This window comes from Rousettus aegyptiacus, unplaced genomic scaffold (genome assembly GCF_014176215.1).
Source record: "Rousettus aegyptiacus isolate mRouAeg1 unplaced genomic scaffold, mRouAeg1.p scaffold_m13_p_7, whole genome shotgun sequence".
Lineage (NCBI taxonomy): Eukaryota > Metazoa > Chordata > Mammalia > Chiroptera > Pteropodidae > Rousettus > Rousettus aegyptiacus.
The window spans coordinates 24,728,676-24,747,047 of NW_023416310.1; the positions used below are offsets into that span (position 1 = coordinate 24,728,676).

An 18,372-nucleotide genomic window follows, 5' to 3' on the forward strand; every position below is an offset into this window, starting at 1 on the left:
GAGCAGAGAGGAGGAGCTGGCTCCAGGCCATACATTCATTTATTCATCAATCATTCATTTATTCATTAATCATTCATCCCCCCACCCATCAATCATTCATCTGCTTATTTATTCATTCGGTTTGTTTGTACCTCTTCCTTGCTTTGGTTGCCACAGATGTTGGTCCTCTTTGGCTTTGATCTGTCCCCTGTTTCTGTGGCAGCTGCATAGCAGAGGCCTTCCGATGTCACTTTGTCAGTTACCTGGCCAAGAGGGCGTCCCTCTCAGAGGAGCCTGAAACAACCAAAGGAACTGTGCAGAGCTGTCCCCTGCCTGAAGGCTCTTTCCATTTCAGGCTTCGGCTTTCTAGTCCATGGGTTAGTGGCAGGGGTGTGGAGGGTCTCCTAAACCAAGGAATAACGTTCAAGACACGCCTCATGGCTGCTTGAAAACTGCTTTTCTGGGCCTTCTGGGAGGCAGAGGCTATAGGAGCCTGTAAGCCTCCAGGCTGTGAGGCCTGGGCTTAGCACTTGGGCTTCTAGAGAATACAGTCTGGGGGAGCCTGGGACTAGAGTTTTAGAGGCCCGTTACCCTTCTAATGGGCCTTCCAGTTTCCACCCGCCCCACCCCACTTTACCCCAGGAAGTCTATTCTCAGCCAGCAGCCAGAGACCCTCCTATGTAAGTCAGATCACGTCCTAGCTCTCTAGTCAAGTCCCTCCCAGGACTTCCCATTCACTCAGAGCAGAAGCCAAGGGCTAGAGGATCTGGTCCCATTCTCCTCCCCACCACTCTCTCCTTTCTGGCCCAATCGGCCTTGCCTTTCCTCAGCTCACCAGTCACACTCCTACATTAGGGCTTTTGCCTGTGTCGTTTCCAATTGTTTCTTCTGGAATGTTCTTGTCCCCTGGGACACTCTTGAAAGTGGCTCACTTTCTCATCTCCTCAAGTCTTTGCTCAGTTGACACTTTCTCCATGAGCCTATCCCGACCCATCATATTGAAAATTGCAAACCACGCTCACACGGCATGGCTCTCAACTCCCCTTACTCCTTAGCACTCATCACCTTCTCACATACTATATAATTTTCTTATTATTTCTACTGTTTATTTCCCATCTCTGCATGCTAGGATGTAACCTCCAGAAGGACTGGGGGTGTTGTTGTTGTTGTTGTTGTTGTTGTTGTTGTTGTTTGCTAATGTATCCAATGGTGTATCCATGAATGATGCCCGGTCCGTAACAGCAGCAGCCCAGAAAAGCATTCTTCGAATAAAAGAATGAATGAAGGACAGAGCTCTGGGAAGCTCCGAGGGTGAAGCTTGTGAAGTGACAGGCTGTGGCATTCAGGGCTTCCTGGGGCAGAATTTAGAAGGCTGATGGTAGTCCCCGTCAGCTGTGCGGAGGAGGGGGCATCCGGGCGGATCCCTGCTGCCAGCCTTCCCAGGCAGCAGCATCGGCGGGGACTGCGCTAACTCGAGATGCCAGCTCTGTGCCGCTCTGGGGCTGGCCGGCGCTCTGGATGTCATTAGCTGATTTGTTCTGCTCAGCAGAATGTACTTTTCGTATTTAGGCAGAAAAAACAGCTTTCGGTCCTCGTGCCCTTTCTTCTGTGAGCTGTAGCACATGGCCTGCTCATTATGAATTAATCCTCTAAAGAGCATGTTCATTATTCTAATTTAATTGTGCTTCGTTTCAGAAAATAACTAAACTCAGTGCGGAATAAACTCCAACGCTGATCGGTTTTCAAGAAGTTAACCTAAGACAAAATTCTGCTAGAGGGCAGCAGCAATTTGGAATCATTAAAGGGAACCCATGTAAATAATAAAAACAAAACTAAAATGCAGAATTAAATTAAGGAATAGGAAATTAAATTTGTGAATCTGATCTGAAATTGAGGCCCTATATGCACAGGCTTGGCCCGGCGTGGCTCTTTGCTCGGGAGTGCTGGGGCGGTGCAGGGGCGGGAGGTTGCACAGAGGTTCCCAGGCCAAAGTCACGGAGGGCAGGGGGAAGCTCACGGGCCTCCTCTCCTAGATGACAGTGTGCCGCCCTGGGAAGATGGATGTGGGCCGGAAAGAAACAAAGGGGGCTTCCCTCACACAGGATCCCCTCAGAGGAAGACGAGAGCCACATTGTCACAGCTACATCTGGATGACTCCTGCTGAGCCCTGGCGACTGCTGATAGAGAGCCAACTGCCGAGGAAATGAGGCAGAAGGGTGCAGGGTGCCTGTGGCTGAACTGCTGGGAGCATTTAACCCCAGACAGAGCAGCCCCTCCAGCCCTGCTCCACCCCTGTGACCTGGGCACCCTCCCACAGGTGACCCAGCTCAGAACAGGGGCCGAGGGACATGCCCCCTGCCATGGCAGTGGCCCCTAAGCAGAGTCTCGACCTCTCTACCAACTCTGCGGGAGCCCCGTTCCAGATGTGGGAGATCCAGATTCCAGCAGCAGAACAATCACCTTGGCAGGTCAGGCCCCTATCAGTCAGGAAGAGGAACTAAAAAAAGCAGAGTGGGGATGGGAGAGGGCAGACGTACAGACTTTATGGTGGCTGAGAGTTAGGGGTCTCAGGGGCAGAGTTAGTACCAACGCTCAGACTTCATTCCAGGATTTTTAGACCCTGTCCCTGAGTGTCTTCTCTTTTTTAGTTCCTACAGCCACTGCTACCCCCACTTGCTTCTTCCTCTCTTTCCTCCCCCTCCCCTTCTCGAAGGGAAAAGAGCCCAGCCTAGAGTCAGACAGACTGGTCTGGGTCACAGTTCTTTCTCTTACTTGGTACCTGGGCTTGGGTGAACTATCTTGCCCTTCCTAACCTCAGTTTCCTTATATGTATTAATATTAATACCTGCCTCCATGGTTTGTTACAAGGAATGAGTGAAATAAAGCTCCTGGCACAGAACAGGCACTCAGACACTTCTGCTATTTTATTTTCTGCTTTACCAGCAGTGCTTACACACACTCTCTCTACATGCGAATATACGCATTTGCACACATGCACACACATGTCAAAGTCTTCATCAAAGGCCTTAGGCTGGGTTACTAGAGCACCACAATTAGTTGAAACTCAGTCAATTGACTGTCTTCATTCCCAAAGGCTAACACTTGAACAAATGGCACAGCCCAGTATCCAATTGAAGTTTTCCATTGCCATCTTCATTTTGTTTTACAAAGACAAATTAGCCACCTTAGACCCTTAACAAAGAGGTAATATAGATCCACCTGCAGTGTCAATGGAAGGGAAGCTGGAAAGCCACATGCTGGTGTCAGGCTGTGAGGGACCAGGGGGGTTAACCTGAAGGTAAGGACAAGGGGCAAGAAGATCACATCGGTGGCCTGCACCTAGATCCAGGGGCAAATGCTGCAAAATGACTATTTGGCCCTTAAAAGTTAATTTGAGAAAAAGCCACTCAAAGCTCTTAGATACAGAAAAGGCATGAAGCCTCGTCCCACAGGACTCATCTGAGGGGTGTTAATTTCTAGAAGCTGGAGTGAACTTAGTGAAATGGTTTCTGTATTTTTGATCCAGGATGAAATCTTCTGCATCCAGAGGATGGACTTGTCTGCTTAGGACATCTGTACAGGCACAGCTTCACCATTTGACCCATGAAGATTTAAATCATGTCTACCTAACAGAAGAGCTTTCAAGGTAGCTGCACCTTAAAGGGCCAGTTTGGTTTTTCTCAACCAGATTTCCTTCCATATAAAGTCCATATTGCTCAAGCTTACATGACATCCCCCCCACTGCAACACACACACACACACACACACACACACACACACACACACACACATAATTACTTATGAATTCCCGTGCCCACTGGATAATAATAATATTGTCAATAACAGTAGCAGTAATAGTCAACATTTCTTGAGAGTTTACTCCTTGTCAAACATTTTTCTAAGTACTTGGTAAGAATTAGCTCATTTAATACTCACGACAACCATGTGAGTATTAAATGGGTATATTTAATAGGTATTATTGTGAGATAGGTATTATTGTCCCCATTCTATAGATGAGGAAACTGAGGTCCAGAGAAATGGAACAATTTGCTCATTATAACCAAACACAGCAGCACTTGAGTTTGAACCCGGACAGTGTACCGGACTCCAAACTGGAGCCTCCTAACCATGACATGGTACTCCTTGTTGGTCACCAGCTCCCCTGTGCACAAATCTATCCTTAATAACTCTAAATCTAGGCCGCCAGGAAAAGAGAATTCGCTGGGCCTTGGGTGACTCACATCTGAAAAGCAAGCCCATGTTTTCAAAATGCCTTTACTCCACTTTCTTCCCTGGTCCTTCTCATGGCTGGGTCTTCATAGTCAATCTTGCCTTTTGGCAAATGCTGTGGCCTGAGCTCTGTGGAATGCATGGTTTGTAGACAGGACTATGCTTTTTTTCTGTTTCATAGGTTGGCTTCTTACAGCCTGTGAGGGCAACATGGGCCTGGCATCTTGGAGAATGTTCCGGAGGAAACAGCTTTGTCAGTGTACTTGATTAAATTCCAGACCCCGGTTTTGAAGGCGCACATCTGCAATGGGCATATGTATTGAGATAGATGAAAACATAAATGGTTTTCCATTGTATCTGTGTTATTAGACTTGACCTACCATCCGAACAGCATAGAAAGAGTGGAAAATTAAAGGTGATTTGATATTAGCCTCCTATTCATATTAGAAAAAGTAACTGCTCTTGCGGTTTTCCTCACAGAGGTGTCTTTATTCATTTGACATGCCTTTAATAACTAATTCTAGTTGTCTGGTTGCCAAGAAAGATTTCCTACAGGCAGACTTGAAAGTGACTCGGAACTCTTTGCATGCCCGGCTTCAAATGATCTCAGAACGGCAAACATTTAGCTTCCCTCCAGACTTCTGAAGTGTGGGAATAACATGAAAGAATGAACAAGAATCATTTTGCAGCCTGCATATACTAGGAGTGGAGATGTCTGGCAGAGGTGGAGGCTGGGTCTGCGTGGACCAGGCAGGCATAGTGAGATTTGGAAAAAAGTCATGAATTTGATCCGTGGAGTCAGCCAAACCAAATGATTTAGTTCAAGCAAATATATCTACTTTGGGGCTAGAATAATCCAGGTCAATAACAAACAGACCAAGCTTTCCTCTGTCTGTGTAGACCTGGAGTGGCCAGAGAAAGACAGGAAAAACCACCACAATTGCTTTCATAGGGTCACGATCAAAGAGCACACACTATGATTATGTATAAATACTCACTACAGTGATTATTTATTCATCTACATATGCCAGGCTGAGTGGATGACACACATTATCTCATTTAATCCTCAGAACAGTCCTATGAGGTGATCATTCCCATTTTACAGATGTGAAGGCTGAGCCTCTCAAATGTTAAGGGACTCGCCCTGGACACACAGTTTCGATGGCAAAGTTTGGCTAGTTGTTTGTCAAGCATGACCCTTTTCCTCCTGGGTGCACAGCTGGATGCCATTTCCAGGCTCCCTTGTACTTAGATGCAGCCATACGACTCAATTTTGACCAAGAGAAAGTTGGTGGAAGCGACATAAGTCATTTCCAATTCTGGCCCATAAAACCTACCTGTACACAGTTCTTCCCCTCTCCCTCCGCCCCTCCTCCAGTGGCTGAGTGGAAAGAATGCTGAGGACTCAGAGGAGGGTAGAATCTGAATACGAAAAAACTAGGATCTTAGATTACTGCTTTTAGCAGAGCCCCTTCCTCATCACTGTTCCTGCAGCTGGGTAGTGATGTGAGCCAGAAATAATCTATTGTGTTAAACCACTGAAATTTCGTGATTGTTGGTTCCAGCAGAAAGCCTACTGACTAATACAGTTCATAAACTGCTTCTAAACTCAAGGACTCCAAAGTCCATGTTCTTAACCCCTTCCTTGTCAGGAACTACACTGGGTCCGATCACCCCTCACCAGGGGACATTAGGACCCTCTAACTTTTTTAGTTTCATGTTTCTTCCTGCTCTATCAGGCCTGAGGTGGTGATTTCTCAGCTTTCCACTTTTCTATCTATGCAGACACATTCCTGGTTTTTAAAAATCTGATTAAAGCTACTCCTTTTTTCTAGCTCTTGCTTAACCCCTCCCTAAGTGGGGCTCTGAGCCTCTGAGTGCCTTGGATTTGTTTTTCCAGATGGACACATATCTAATCGGTTCCTAGTGTCTTTTCCATCCTTTCCTTTCCTTCCCATTTCTCAGCCAGTGCTCTGTTCTGGCCCTCATCATATCTTGCCTGGTGTAATCAGAACACCCTCTAAACTTGTCTCTTCTCCTCCTTTCCGTTATCCTATTGCTTCCAAAAGGGTCTTCCTAAAATAGATCTGGTCCCAGCATCCCCTGCATTAAATGCCCTTTGACCAAATTTCACGTCTGTGAATTTGCGGGCACATGCACAAAGCGGTTTAAAAACAAGAGTGTTCACTGCATCATTGTTGGAAGTAGCAAAAGACTGGAAACATCAAATGTCCATGGGTTAGTCTTATTAAATAAACTATGGAATACAATGTTCCAGGCAACCGAGTGGCAAGATTTGTAGTTAAGTGTAATGAACAAAGTACAGGTAAGTATATACAACATGTTAATATTTGTCTTTTAAAAGTATTGGGGAGATATATTCACATATGTGTTTGTAAAGACAAGACTAGCTCTGAAAGAATGCACAAGAAATTGGTAATGGCAGTTGCTGCTGGAAATGCAATTGAGTGACTGGCAATCAGGGAATGGAGGGAGATACTTTTCACTGAATATACATTTGTATTGCTTGCAGATTTTTGTCTATACATGTATTACTTTAAAACATTAAAATACGACCTGACTTTCCAGGGCTCATTTGATAAAGTCCAAGTCCCTTAGTATGAACGAAAGGCTCTCCAAGTTCCGGGTCCAACATATTTCCCTGTTTGCTCTCTCACTCGACCACACCATTCTCTCCCCGAACATTGCCCCATCTCAGTGCCTTTGTTTTGGTCTCTCCTTCTCCTGGAAAGTCCCATTTCTGCTCGGCAGGAACAAAGCTCATCTGTTATCTCCTTCATTATTTTTTTTAACTTTATACCATGGCCTTCGATCTCAGTTTGCTGCACATTACAGATAGGTCCCTTTCCTACGAGATAGTATGATGTCTCACGAATAGAAAGTGTTCAAAAGGTGCCAGTGCCTTGAACCAAATTTAGAATTCTACATGCCTCACCCACAGCTTCTGAGAATGGCTGGGATGGGTGCCAAGGCCGGGCTCACCCTGCTCTCCAGGTAAGGAGCAGGATCTGAAATTTGCCCCATCTGGCTGGGGACTGGACTAGGTCAATAATACATTTCAGCCTGGGACATTCTGCAAGAATGGACCTCCCAAAGCCACCCCCACCCCAATATCTTTGCCACCAAAGATCTACCAGGTTCATGGTGCTGCTAGGCTCAACACTGAGTATTGGCTCAATGGAATCAGGCTGGGAAGAGAGAGAGACATCCATTGGCCTGGACCACAGTCTGGGGTTTAAACTCAGTTGTCATAATTATTTGAAGCCTATTAAGTTTATTTATGTTCCAAAGCAGGACCACTAGAGAAGGACCATCATAGTCATAAATATCAGGGCTGCTGTTCTCCAGACACAGCTGTGCCTCTACGCCCCTCCCTTTCTCAGCTCTGCAGGCCCTACTTATAGGCATGAGCCACGTGCTCAGATTCAGATTCAGAAAGAATGCACAAGGAACTGGTAATAGCAGTTGCTTCTGGAAAGGCAACTGAGTGGCAATCAGGGTTAGGAGGGAGAAACTTTTCACTAAATACACGTTTGTATTGTTTGCAGTTCTGCTGATCCAGCCAGCACAGTACATACTTCTACACATTTTGTGTGGTGGGAATGTATTTAAGCAAGACTCAAATATCCATGGGAGGAATGGTGTGTTCCAGTCCTGCTCAAGTCAAATGCATACTGTTCAGGAGCCCAGGTGTCCAGGCTTTCATCTCACAGAACCATGGGGACCTAAGAATGGGTATCAAATTCCAGGCACATCTAGAAGAGAACAAAGGATGCTGGAGATATCCTCTAAGTTCTTGGCTATGTGAAAATGTCTTCATTTTTGCTCTCGGTGTGGATTGGATGAGATTCCTGAGAGTCAATGTTTTCCAAAGAGATTCCCACTGTACACTGGTCTTGTTAAATTCTCCATGAAAAAGTAAAGGATAGTCTATGGTCAAAAAGTTTAAAAAAACATCATCAAATACTAGATCCTCCTCTGAGGAAATTCCCAACACAAATTTGCATATTAAAAGCCCTTTACTGAGCAAATCCTTCAGTAAAGAAATTTGTTTAATCAAATGTGCTCTCAACATTGAACAAAAGAACCCTTTTTTGGTGATACCTATGAGCATCTATTGGCAGGAGTACATTTTTGGAAAAGCTGCCTGTAGAGATGTGTGTGTCCCCTCACCCCTCCAGTGAGTGCTTCATGAGGTTTATCTATCATAGTCCAGGAGGAGGAACATCTCTTGAGCTTTCTCCTCCTGCCTTCTTGTTCCTTAGTATGGCCAGCACACCTGCCCCAGTACAGGTGTTCTCTCGTCTCTGTTGGCTCCTTCTTTCTCTGTCCCTGCCCAGGATGCTAGAGGAAGGAAGGGGAAATGTCCGCTTCAGCTTCAACCAACAGAACCATTCCCTCCCCTACGCACAGTTTGGCCCTCCATCTGCACCCACTGGCTGATTTAATTTTTACTGTTCCTTGTTTTTAAAGAGTGAGGTTAAAAAATTAGTATTTATTCTTCCCAAACTTTTCTCGAAGTTTACCTCTTCCAGGAAGTGTCACCTGAACAACTAGAGAATGCTCTGTTGGTTTAGGGCAGTGGTTGTCAACGTGTGGCTCCTAAGTCATCATCAGCATCACCTGAGAACTTGATAGAATTGCAAATTCTCAGACCCCAACTGAATCTGACCTCTGGAGCTCTGGAGTGAGGTCCGGCAATGTGTTTTAACAACCCCTCAGGTGATGCAGAGGCAAGTCATTAGCCTAAGATTTTGGAAATCTCTTTCTCTAAACAGGTTTTATTCTACCTCATCCATTTTCTGCACATGGTTTTATTTATGCCACGCTCAGTTCCAAAAAGGAAAGGATATAGACGGCCAATGCTAAAACACTCAGGTACCAGCATAATTAAACATGTTTACAGAGCAACTTTTCCTCCAATAACTAACTGCACTACCCCTCCCCTGCATTTATAAATGTCAATTTCCTCCCACTGGCCCTCCTTACTTCCTTTTCTTCTCTATTTTGTTTTTCTCCTTAGCACTTATTACCATTTAATATACTATTTAATTTATAAGTTTTTATATTCATTTTCTTGCTCACCCCTAGAATATAAGCTCCATAGGGGCAGGACTTTTCCTCTGTTTTGTTCCCTGCTTTATCCCCAGCACCAGAATGGCTTCTGCCTCAATACCTATTTGTTCAATAAATGGACCTTATCATAAGGAAGGAGGTGAGGGCTGTAGCTGTGATTCAACATAGAGTTTCACTCGGAGCTTCCTGGCAGCAAAGAGTTACCAAGATCTCTTCATCTAATAACAGGAAATCAGACTCTCCAGAAAGGACAATCAAGGGAGACTCTCCTTTTTGCCCTGAGGGCTCCTTGGGTGGGTTATAGAGCTCTTTCTGATAACAGGTCCCCGGAGGCTCTGCCCTGATGGCTGACGTCAGAGCCCAGAGCAGCTTCCACCCCAGCCGATTTAATCCCTCCGTCTAAGAGACGTTTCTCTTTCCTCTCTCCAGTGAGAAATGGGCAGACTCCTGCCCACAGATGTCTGTGCTGAACTCATCTCCTGGCAGGCGAAGCAGAAGGGTACGAATTACGGGAAAATGTCTGCTGGTTTCATCAGCTTTATAGGTTAAATGTGGCGGAGGCTGAGGGGAGGAGCAGGGTGGGCATTGGATCACACTGAGTTCTTTTTCAACAGGCTAGAAAGGTAGCCCCCACCTCGGAAGAATGTATTCAGCCCTGATAAATTTATAAAGTATTTGACCTTTAATCAATCCTAATATTTTCAATCCACAGAGCCTTCTTAAATGCCTACAGCCCTGCCCCTGGACCCCTATTCATCACAATTACTGCTCCAACTGTCGGAGGCAGTGCATGAAACGGCACACGCTGACGTCCAATATTTTATCACTAATAAAGAGAAACATCCCAAGTATTTGCACAGTTTTGATACTTTCCAGCCCTGAGCCCAGGAAGAGGGGGAGAGTGGTGATTTATACTCACTGCCCGTTGCTGTTAATTGGCCTCCTAGACCAGAGCCTCAGGAACGCTGCTTTTCTTTGTGTCAACGCAGAGGACACGGGTTTGTAGAGAGCCGGAAGGGTGCAGCAGACAGCCTGGGAGGGGCCTGCAGAGCACACAGTAGGCCCTTACTCAGCATCTGGTAAGTAGTGTGAAGCATTATAAAGGACAAGTTTTTAAAATCACGATTTGGCAAGGGTTTGCCTACACTGATGTCTTTGTAAACAGATCCAGTGTTTATGAAGAATCTTGTTCCAGTTGTTGCCACGGCTGCGATCCGCCCCCAGTCCCCTGTCTCGCCTTCCCATCCCCAGGCAGTGTCTGCCACCCAGCCCCATCCTTTCTCGGTTCAGAAGCCCTCCTTCTTGGCCTCCCATCTCAGTTTCCAGCCACAGCGTTCAGACGGCCCATAGGCTGCATCTACATGGCACCCAAACATCTGGATGAGATGTAAACAAAACAAGCAGATGTTTCTCCTTCATTATAGCAGGTGCCTTGGCAGAGGCCTCTGCCTCTGGCTATAAGCAAAGGGCACTCTCTGGAGTCCAGGTCCCCAGAGGGGGTGGGGGCTGCCACCATTGCCCTTATCAAGGAGCTAGTCACTTGGTCCTCTCAGAGATCAATATGCAAAGAAAGCCCAACGGTACTAGGAAAAAAGTGCTGGCCGTGGATGATGGCGTCTGTGTGGACAGGAGGAAAGGTTGGGGACTGGGGGGTGATGGGGGGCAGGAGGAGGAATAGGAGGAGAGAGGTCTGTTGTGTATTGGTTAAATATGATTTCAAGTGCACTTGTTTATAACTTCAGTGAAGTTGTTTTAATCTACTGGTTTATGACAAAGACTTTAAAAAAAGTTGTTTTTAGAAGTAAAGCTGTTTTGATGTAAGAATAAAGTTGTTTTAGGATGCCATCGGTTGTCCTTGATAAGCACTCAGCTGCTGTGGGGCCCCCTCCAGGGGCTTATGAACTTGTGGAGAAGAAACTATGGCAAGGGGACATTTTGACTATAAACACTGAGAGTTTGTGAGGACTATCTGAGTTTCTGTTTGGGTGAGGCAACTCTTTCCTAAGCTAAAAATTCTCTAGAGACCCTTGGAGCATTAACTCCTGCCATGGTAAGGGCCACTCTCATTGGGCAGTGGCTAAAAAGCCTCGCAGCGACCCCACAAAGAAAGCCAGCCTACCTGCTGGTGCCAGTCTCCTCATTCCCTAACGATGTGCTCCATCATCAGGGGATTTTCGCTTTTGGGCTGGCAGCTCTCAGTTGGTCTCAGTCTCTCCTGAGGAACTCCTCATATTAAAAGGTACAACTTCATATTAAATTTGGACTCTATTCCTTCTTCTCTCCTGGCCTGGGATAATAGTGTGATTAATCTGTCATTTGTTTAGAGTATGTCATTTCTTCATCTTGCTTATTAAGAGATATTATCCTGTGTGCTATCGGCTTGTGAAATTATTATAATCCCCATAGTGAACCTGTGCTAAGTAAACTGCTGACAAAGACGAAAATCAATTTATGGGGCATAATTTTGCTGTTTCCTCAAAAGAAAAACAAAACAAGGTCCTAATGCAAATCAGTAAGAAGGAGTTGATAACAGATTTAATTCCTCTTGACAAAGGGTTTTCTGAGCCTCCACATTGCACACCGCTGCCTTCCAGGAAGAGGGACTGTCCTGAAGAATTAAGAAACGGCCTCCTTCCTACCCCCAGGGGCTAACATGCAAGAGCAGTTGGGCTCTGGGGACAGAGGACGTCCTGGGGCTTGGAAGACTTGGACTTAGAAAATGGCACACAATTCCTCCTTCTCACCCCATCTTCTATCTAATAGGAGACCAAGGAGCAGTCACATATGACTAATAAAAGGGGTTGAGGTACTTGTGAGAGGGATAATTTAGGAAGGAGGGAGGACAGAGGACCAGAGACCGAAGGAGAGTAAGTTGTCACCACCTGCCTTCCCTTCACTCCTTCCATCCTCTCCGCCCTGACTCGGTGTCACAGGAGCGCACTCCCCCAGCCCGGCCCCGCCCCCACCCCCAGTCCCGCAACGCTGAGCACACACCACCAGTCCTCCCCGACGCCTGAAGCCTTAGGTGTGACACTGAACACACTCGTCCAGCGGCTGTGTGACACTCAACGCGCGGCTCCGGTCTCCTGCATTTACCAGCCATGCGTGTGACACTAACGCGCTCCCCCAGCCCGCTAGCCCTGGGTTATACCGACACAGTCTCCCCGTTCTCTCCCGACTCCCTTAGTCCCCATGTGTAACACTGAACACACAGCTGCAGTTCTCTTCTCCCAGCCACCCACCCCCGCCAGGCTCTGCATGTAACGCTGAACACACTCCCTCGGTCCTGTCCCCCGCCCCCACCCTCGCCCCCAGTCTTTGGGTGAAGCACTGCCCCCTCAAGCCCTTGCTTGTCAAACCAAACACATCGGGACTGTGTTCCTAAGCTGCAGCGTTTTCACTCGACTATCTCTAGAGACCTTCAGGACCCTACAGTGATCCTTTGCACCCCAAGGCAAATATTTTCCTTTGCCCTCAGTGTCCCCATCTGTGAAACCGAGCTACAGTTCACCCTCAGGCTATCCGGTACCTGTGGGAAAGGGTCTGATTTCCACAGGGAGTTGAGAATCCAACAATCGGACTGTGGTTAGGACCAGGTGAGGCCCAGTGTGGGGGAAGGAGATTATGCTTTGTCAGAGAAGTAACTTTTTAGTCTTGTTTTTCTTGCTTTTTCATGAAACGGGAAGAGCCAAGCAATGCCCCAAGGCTCTGCGTTTTCCAAGGGGAAGACCTTCCCCGGCGATAGCCACAGCACCCCCTGAAAGGAGCGGAGGGCTTCCTTTCACATTCTGTGGGGAGGGCGTAGGAATCAGACACAAAGAAAACTGAAGAAAACTGAAGTATGGGTGATCCAAGCCCCCCTCCCCCAAGTAGCCTTGCTTTTTAGCATCATGGGTTAGAAGTTTATAAGAATTCTGGATCCATGGTTTCCTATGGTCGCTTTTACAGATCTTGTTAATTTATTACCCGTGGTTACACTTTTAATGGAAATCATGAAGAAATGGCAAAGGAAACATGAGCTAATTTTTTTCCAGTGACACATTCCGCTGCTATTTAAATAGCCGTTTTGCCAAACCAAACACAGCGCTTACAGCCAGCAGTGACACATGAAGGAGATCACTGTGGCCGGTCCCGCCTGCGGCATCCAGAACAGGCGAGACTTTCACTCAGCTTCCCCAAGGGCTGGACGCCAAGCGGGTGGACTGGGGGGAGCTGGAGCCTGGGGCACAGCTGGAGTCCCAGAGCCGGGGTGCCTGCAGCTCCCACCCTCTCCTAGGCAGAGCTACTTCCCTCTTGCCTGGAGCACACCCTTCACCCCTACCCCCACCCCAGGGCCCCTGGGGTGACCGTTTCCCCAGCAGCTAGGGAGGCCCCCCAGAGCGGGCCACTGCCTGGCTTTCAGTACTGGATGATTTGCTCAGGCTTTTAACTGGGAACATTATCGGGTTGTATAAAACCAGAGATAGGCTTTGGGAAACGCCGAGCCAGCTTTGTTTCAGTTCTGTGGTGGCAGTGGCCCTTACTGTGACCACAGTCGCACAGGGCACCTTTGTTGGGCAAACCCAGAGCCTCTGACTTCTCCTCAGAAACATTGCCTCTGATGCTTTCTTGCTCCTTGGTTCTGGGGCTGTGATGTCACCAAGCATTCATTAACTTTTCAAGAAGCCAATTGAAAGCTGTGGCATTTGGCAAGAGAGAAGCCAGGGCCTGGGACGTTGGAGAGAAGGGAACAGGCCCACAGAAGCTCTGGTGATAGTTGGTAGCAGGAGGCAGCTTCTTCATAGCGGCCATGTCAGAACCTCCCCAGGACTTAACACAGTGGGATTGAGGAAAGCAAAGCACTTACGGGCTGACATCTGGCCCTTAGGGATCTTGGACCAGGGACCTCAGGGGCCCTGTGAGAGCCCTGTGGCACCGACATTCTCATGGCGAGCTCCTCTGATGAACAGTGTGTGGCTTGGGGGTGACTCAAGAAGGGGGCACAAAATGAGGGCAGGACATCCTGGAGAGGGAAGGAACTGAGGTGTCGGACCCACCCAGGCCCCACTGGATCTCAAATAAGACCGGCTACTTCTCTTTTCCCCACAGTGGGACTCTCTGTGGCCCCAGAGACCCCTGCAAGTGTCAGAGTGGGCAGAGCAGAGGGACTGTGACAGAATTCAGGCAGCTGGCATACTGGGAGAAACCACTCTCTTTCCTCTACTTTCCAGGGAGAAAAGCCACTTTACAGAGGCTCCAGAGAAAAGTTAACTGTCGTTTTCCCTTTGCCAAAAAGTATATTAAATTCACTGACCACATTTTTCCAAACCCGAGTGCGGAGGACATTAGATGCAGCACACACTTGCTGGGCTCTGGTGTGCTGGGCACCCCGCGCATTTCATTTTGCATTATTAATATTTAAACCAAAGCAGCTGTTCTCTGTACGCACAGAGCCCAGAGCCTGCCCAAGACCCCTGTGGAGGCTTCTCCCTGGGGCCAGATGTACCAGCTTGGAAGCCCATTGTCTGCCCTGTGGCTTTGGACCTCCTGAGACAAACTTCCCCAAGTAGCCATTCACTGATCTGCAATGACATTTATGCGACATTTCTGGGCAAGGGGGCTTGATGGTCTGTGGCAAGAGCAGGTTCTGTGGATCTGGTTTAGCTGAAATTCGGCAGGGCCTACCATGAGCAGATTTTTGAGAGGAGAGAAAGTATCTCTTTGAAACACCAACTCCCCCTTCTGAGCCCTCTATCCCAAGGCTAGGCATCCTGGACCTTTGCATGTTCTGCTCAACTCTTTTCTCCTTCAAAACTTTTGCCCGCTGGAACCTGGGGTCCTCCTCCTGGGCAGCGTAAAGCCTCACCTCTGAGCCCGAGTGGGGAGATTCTTGCCTGAGTTCCTGGGACAGCTTAGCCAGCACTGCACTACAACACGATACACAAAGCCCTACGCAACCTGCTTCAAATCTTTCTCCCTAGGGACCCTGTGTTCCAGCCACCTGGGGCTGCTCTGTTACCCAGACATACCAAACACTGTCCTTTCATAGACCATCTGCTACTTCTACTTGCCTTTGAAGTCCCAGGACAAAAGTCGGCTCCTCTCTGCTACCACCCCCAACCTCCACCCCAGGATGAACCAATTACTTACTCTTCTCTCCTCTCATAACAATTTACGTCCCCCTCTATTGGGGCACATACTGCATTATATTATAAGCTTTTCTTTCTGTACTTATAAAAACTAATATTTATTGACTACTTTCTAGGTACGTGATGCTTTAAGTAGAATTATTGTGCAATTCTCACAATAACCCCATGATATAGGTTGTATAATTATCCCCATTTTACGGATGACAAAATTGGGACTGAGAGATGGCGACTAGCTCACCCAAGGCTCCATAACTAGGGAGTATCTGTTTCCCACAGAAACTACAAGCTCCTCCAAGGAAGGGCCATGGTCTGGTACATGCGGGACGTACCTAGCACACCGTCTCATTCCAGGTGCTCAGTATACGTTTGTACAAATAAAAATGAAATTGAGTAAAGCAAGCAGAAAGCTTTTCTCAAGTCGGGGCCTGTTGAGGTACCCTAGTGTCACCATTTTCTTCAGGTGACGGCCCCAGTTCTAGCTCCTAGAGAATGAGGGATAAAAACTATGCACTGAGCCAGACCTGGATTCAAATTCCAGTTCCGCTTGAATTTAAACTAGCTGTGTCTCTGTTCTCTCATTTCCGTATTGGCGACAATAATAATACCCATTTATTTTCATTTTTACCACAACCAATTCGGTCCTGCCTGAGCTGGATTAGAGAAGGAAGGAGATTACTGTGCATAGAAAAGTTGTCAGGGTCAAATGAAGTGGTGTGTGGAACCATCTAACAACCCAGTTCTTGCTACATTATAGACACACACGTCTCGTATACACACACTGAAGTGCTTTGAGGGCAATGATGATGACAGTGTGTCATATTTATAGAGGTTCCATAGGCACTGCCTCAGGAATCTCTTCATTTAACCCTCACAATTTTTGTAAGACAAATATTACTGTTATGATCCCACTGCAGATATCTAGTGCTATCTCACAAGCCACCCCCAAAACTCAGTGACTTAAAACAATAATATTTATTTTGCTCACGAATCTGCAATTTTGGCAGGGCTCGATGGGGAAGCCCTTCCTCTCTGCTCCATTTGGAAGGTTAGAACCATCTGAACGTTCTCACTCACACGTCTGGTCCTTGATGCTGGATGTCCTCTGAGACCTCAGCTGGGACTCCCAGCCAGAACCTACACGTGCCCTTTCCATATGGCCCGGCCTCCGTCAGCATGGTAGCTCAGTTCCAGTGTGTGTGTGTGTGTGTGTGTGTGTGTGTGTGTGTGTGTGAGAGAGAGAGAGAGAGAGAGAGAGAGAGAGAGAGAGAGAATTTGAGAGCCAGCCAGTGGAAGTCATATGCCTTTAATGACCTAGCCTAGGAAGTCCACAGGTCGCTCTGAATCATTGGATTTGTTGAGGCAGTCGCAGAGACCTGCCCAGGCTCAAGGGGAGGGGACGTGGCAGGGTTCTGGAAAAGCATGTAGGAATGGAAATACTTCTGTGACCCTTTTGGGAAAATAAGCAGAGTCCCAATATTCAGAAGAGAATACTGAGGTGAGGAGGCTGCATGACCTGTATGAGAGCACAGCACCCAGGAATGGCAGAACCGGAATTTGAACCCAGGTGTTCTGGCTCCAAATCCTGGGCTTTTCCCACTGAACAATGTGCCTTCCAATCCCATCTATCAGGACTTCAGTAAGGTGCGGCCTCTCCGCACGGTAATGCAGAGCCAGCCTACCTCTTTACACACACACACACACACACACACACACACCCACCCACCCACAGCTGAACTAACTTCCAGCAGTCCCTTTCCCCACTGGACCTGGTACGGGGAAGAGCTCCTGAGTGGGTCAGACCCCACCTTGCTGCCTCATTGCCAGGCCACGCTGAGTGGGGGACCAAGGCCAGCCAGGAACCAGAGCTGGGGAGTCTTGATGCTCAGGGTGAGGGTGGGAGGGAATGACAGGGGCAGCATCTAGGATATGTAATTCCACACGACAGCAGGAATTCAGAAGAGTGTGGGTAATTTAGAATTTTTGGAAAATGTGAGTGTGATGTCAGCCTCAGTGAAAGAGAGAGGAAAGCCAGGGAGAAGGTTGCAGAGTGGAATCCTGGGGGGCCAGCAGGAGAAGGCAAGAACAGTGAGTTGTAATGAGAGGAACAGTTTATTAGTCTAGAAAAGTTGAACTTGAAGCTCCGAGCCACCGTCCCTCCTCCCCTTCCCCACCTCATGCCCCTGCACAGCATAGGCAGATTGCATGAATGTAATTATAACCCATGCTGGTGAGTTCTGGTTGAATCCAGGGGACGAGTTAGAAATGCATTGATTTCTCCACAGATTATTGAAATCTGAGCACAAAGCCAGCCATTCCTTCACCAGTCCAGGGCATCCAGAATCAGCAAGGAGCCCGAAAAATCTGTGCCTGGGAACAGGGGAAAGGAAGTCACAGAGGTCAGGGTTGGGCAGCCCAACCGTCCAGAGTCTCTGGGGAATTTGGCTGGTGCCTCTAGAAGTGCTTCATTGGCTTATTAAAGCTCCGTCCACAGAACTGGGTGCTCTCCCAGTTACCTCAGGTTACCTCGGGCCTGAAGCTCGCACTCCATTAGGCCCCGCAAAGGGCCTGCAAGAACGAACAGAAGCACAGGCCCCAGGGGAAACATGGTGCTGGGCCTCTCTGTGCCTCTACTTTCTTACCTAGAAAATAAGAAGTTTGGGCAGATGGTGTCCTATTAGCACCCTCCATATTCGCGCCCCCCTCCTTACAACCCCACCCACCCACCCTTTCCCGCCATGCTTCACCCAGGCAAATCATGCTTATAAAGAGGGAAGGACTGGGTCATGGCTTATGAGAATTTTACTTAAGTCTTTTTTGTGGCTTTGACCTCAATTCCTCCTTTCTGAGCCAGGACTGGGGTTTGGGTAGGGGGACCACAACCCTGAATTTCCTGGAGGACTCTTGATACTATTCTCACCCTTGTCCCTTGTGGGTTTCT

General features: G+C 47.7%; 1 long non-coding RNA gene across 1 annotated transcript in view; it reads right to left on the reverse strand.

The window, feature by feature from the left end:
• LOC118605554 overlaps positions 1-11,445 on the reverse strand; it is a 34,170-nt gene extending 22,725 nt beyond the window's left edge. Inside the window, exon 1 of the long non-coding RNA XR_004952203.1 lies at positions 10,226-11,445. This is a non-coding gene — a long non-coding RNA (uncharacterized LOC118605554). The remainder of the gene's footprint in view (positions 1-10,225) is intronic.
• Between the last annotated feature and the right edge of the window lie 6,927 nt (positions 11,446-18,372).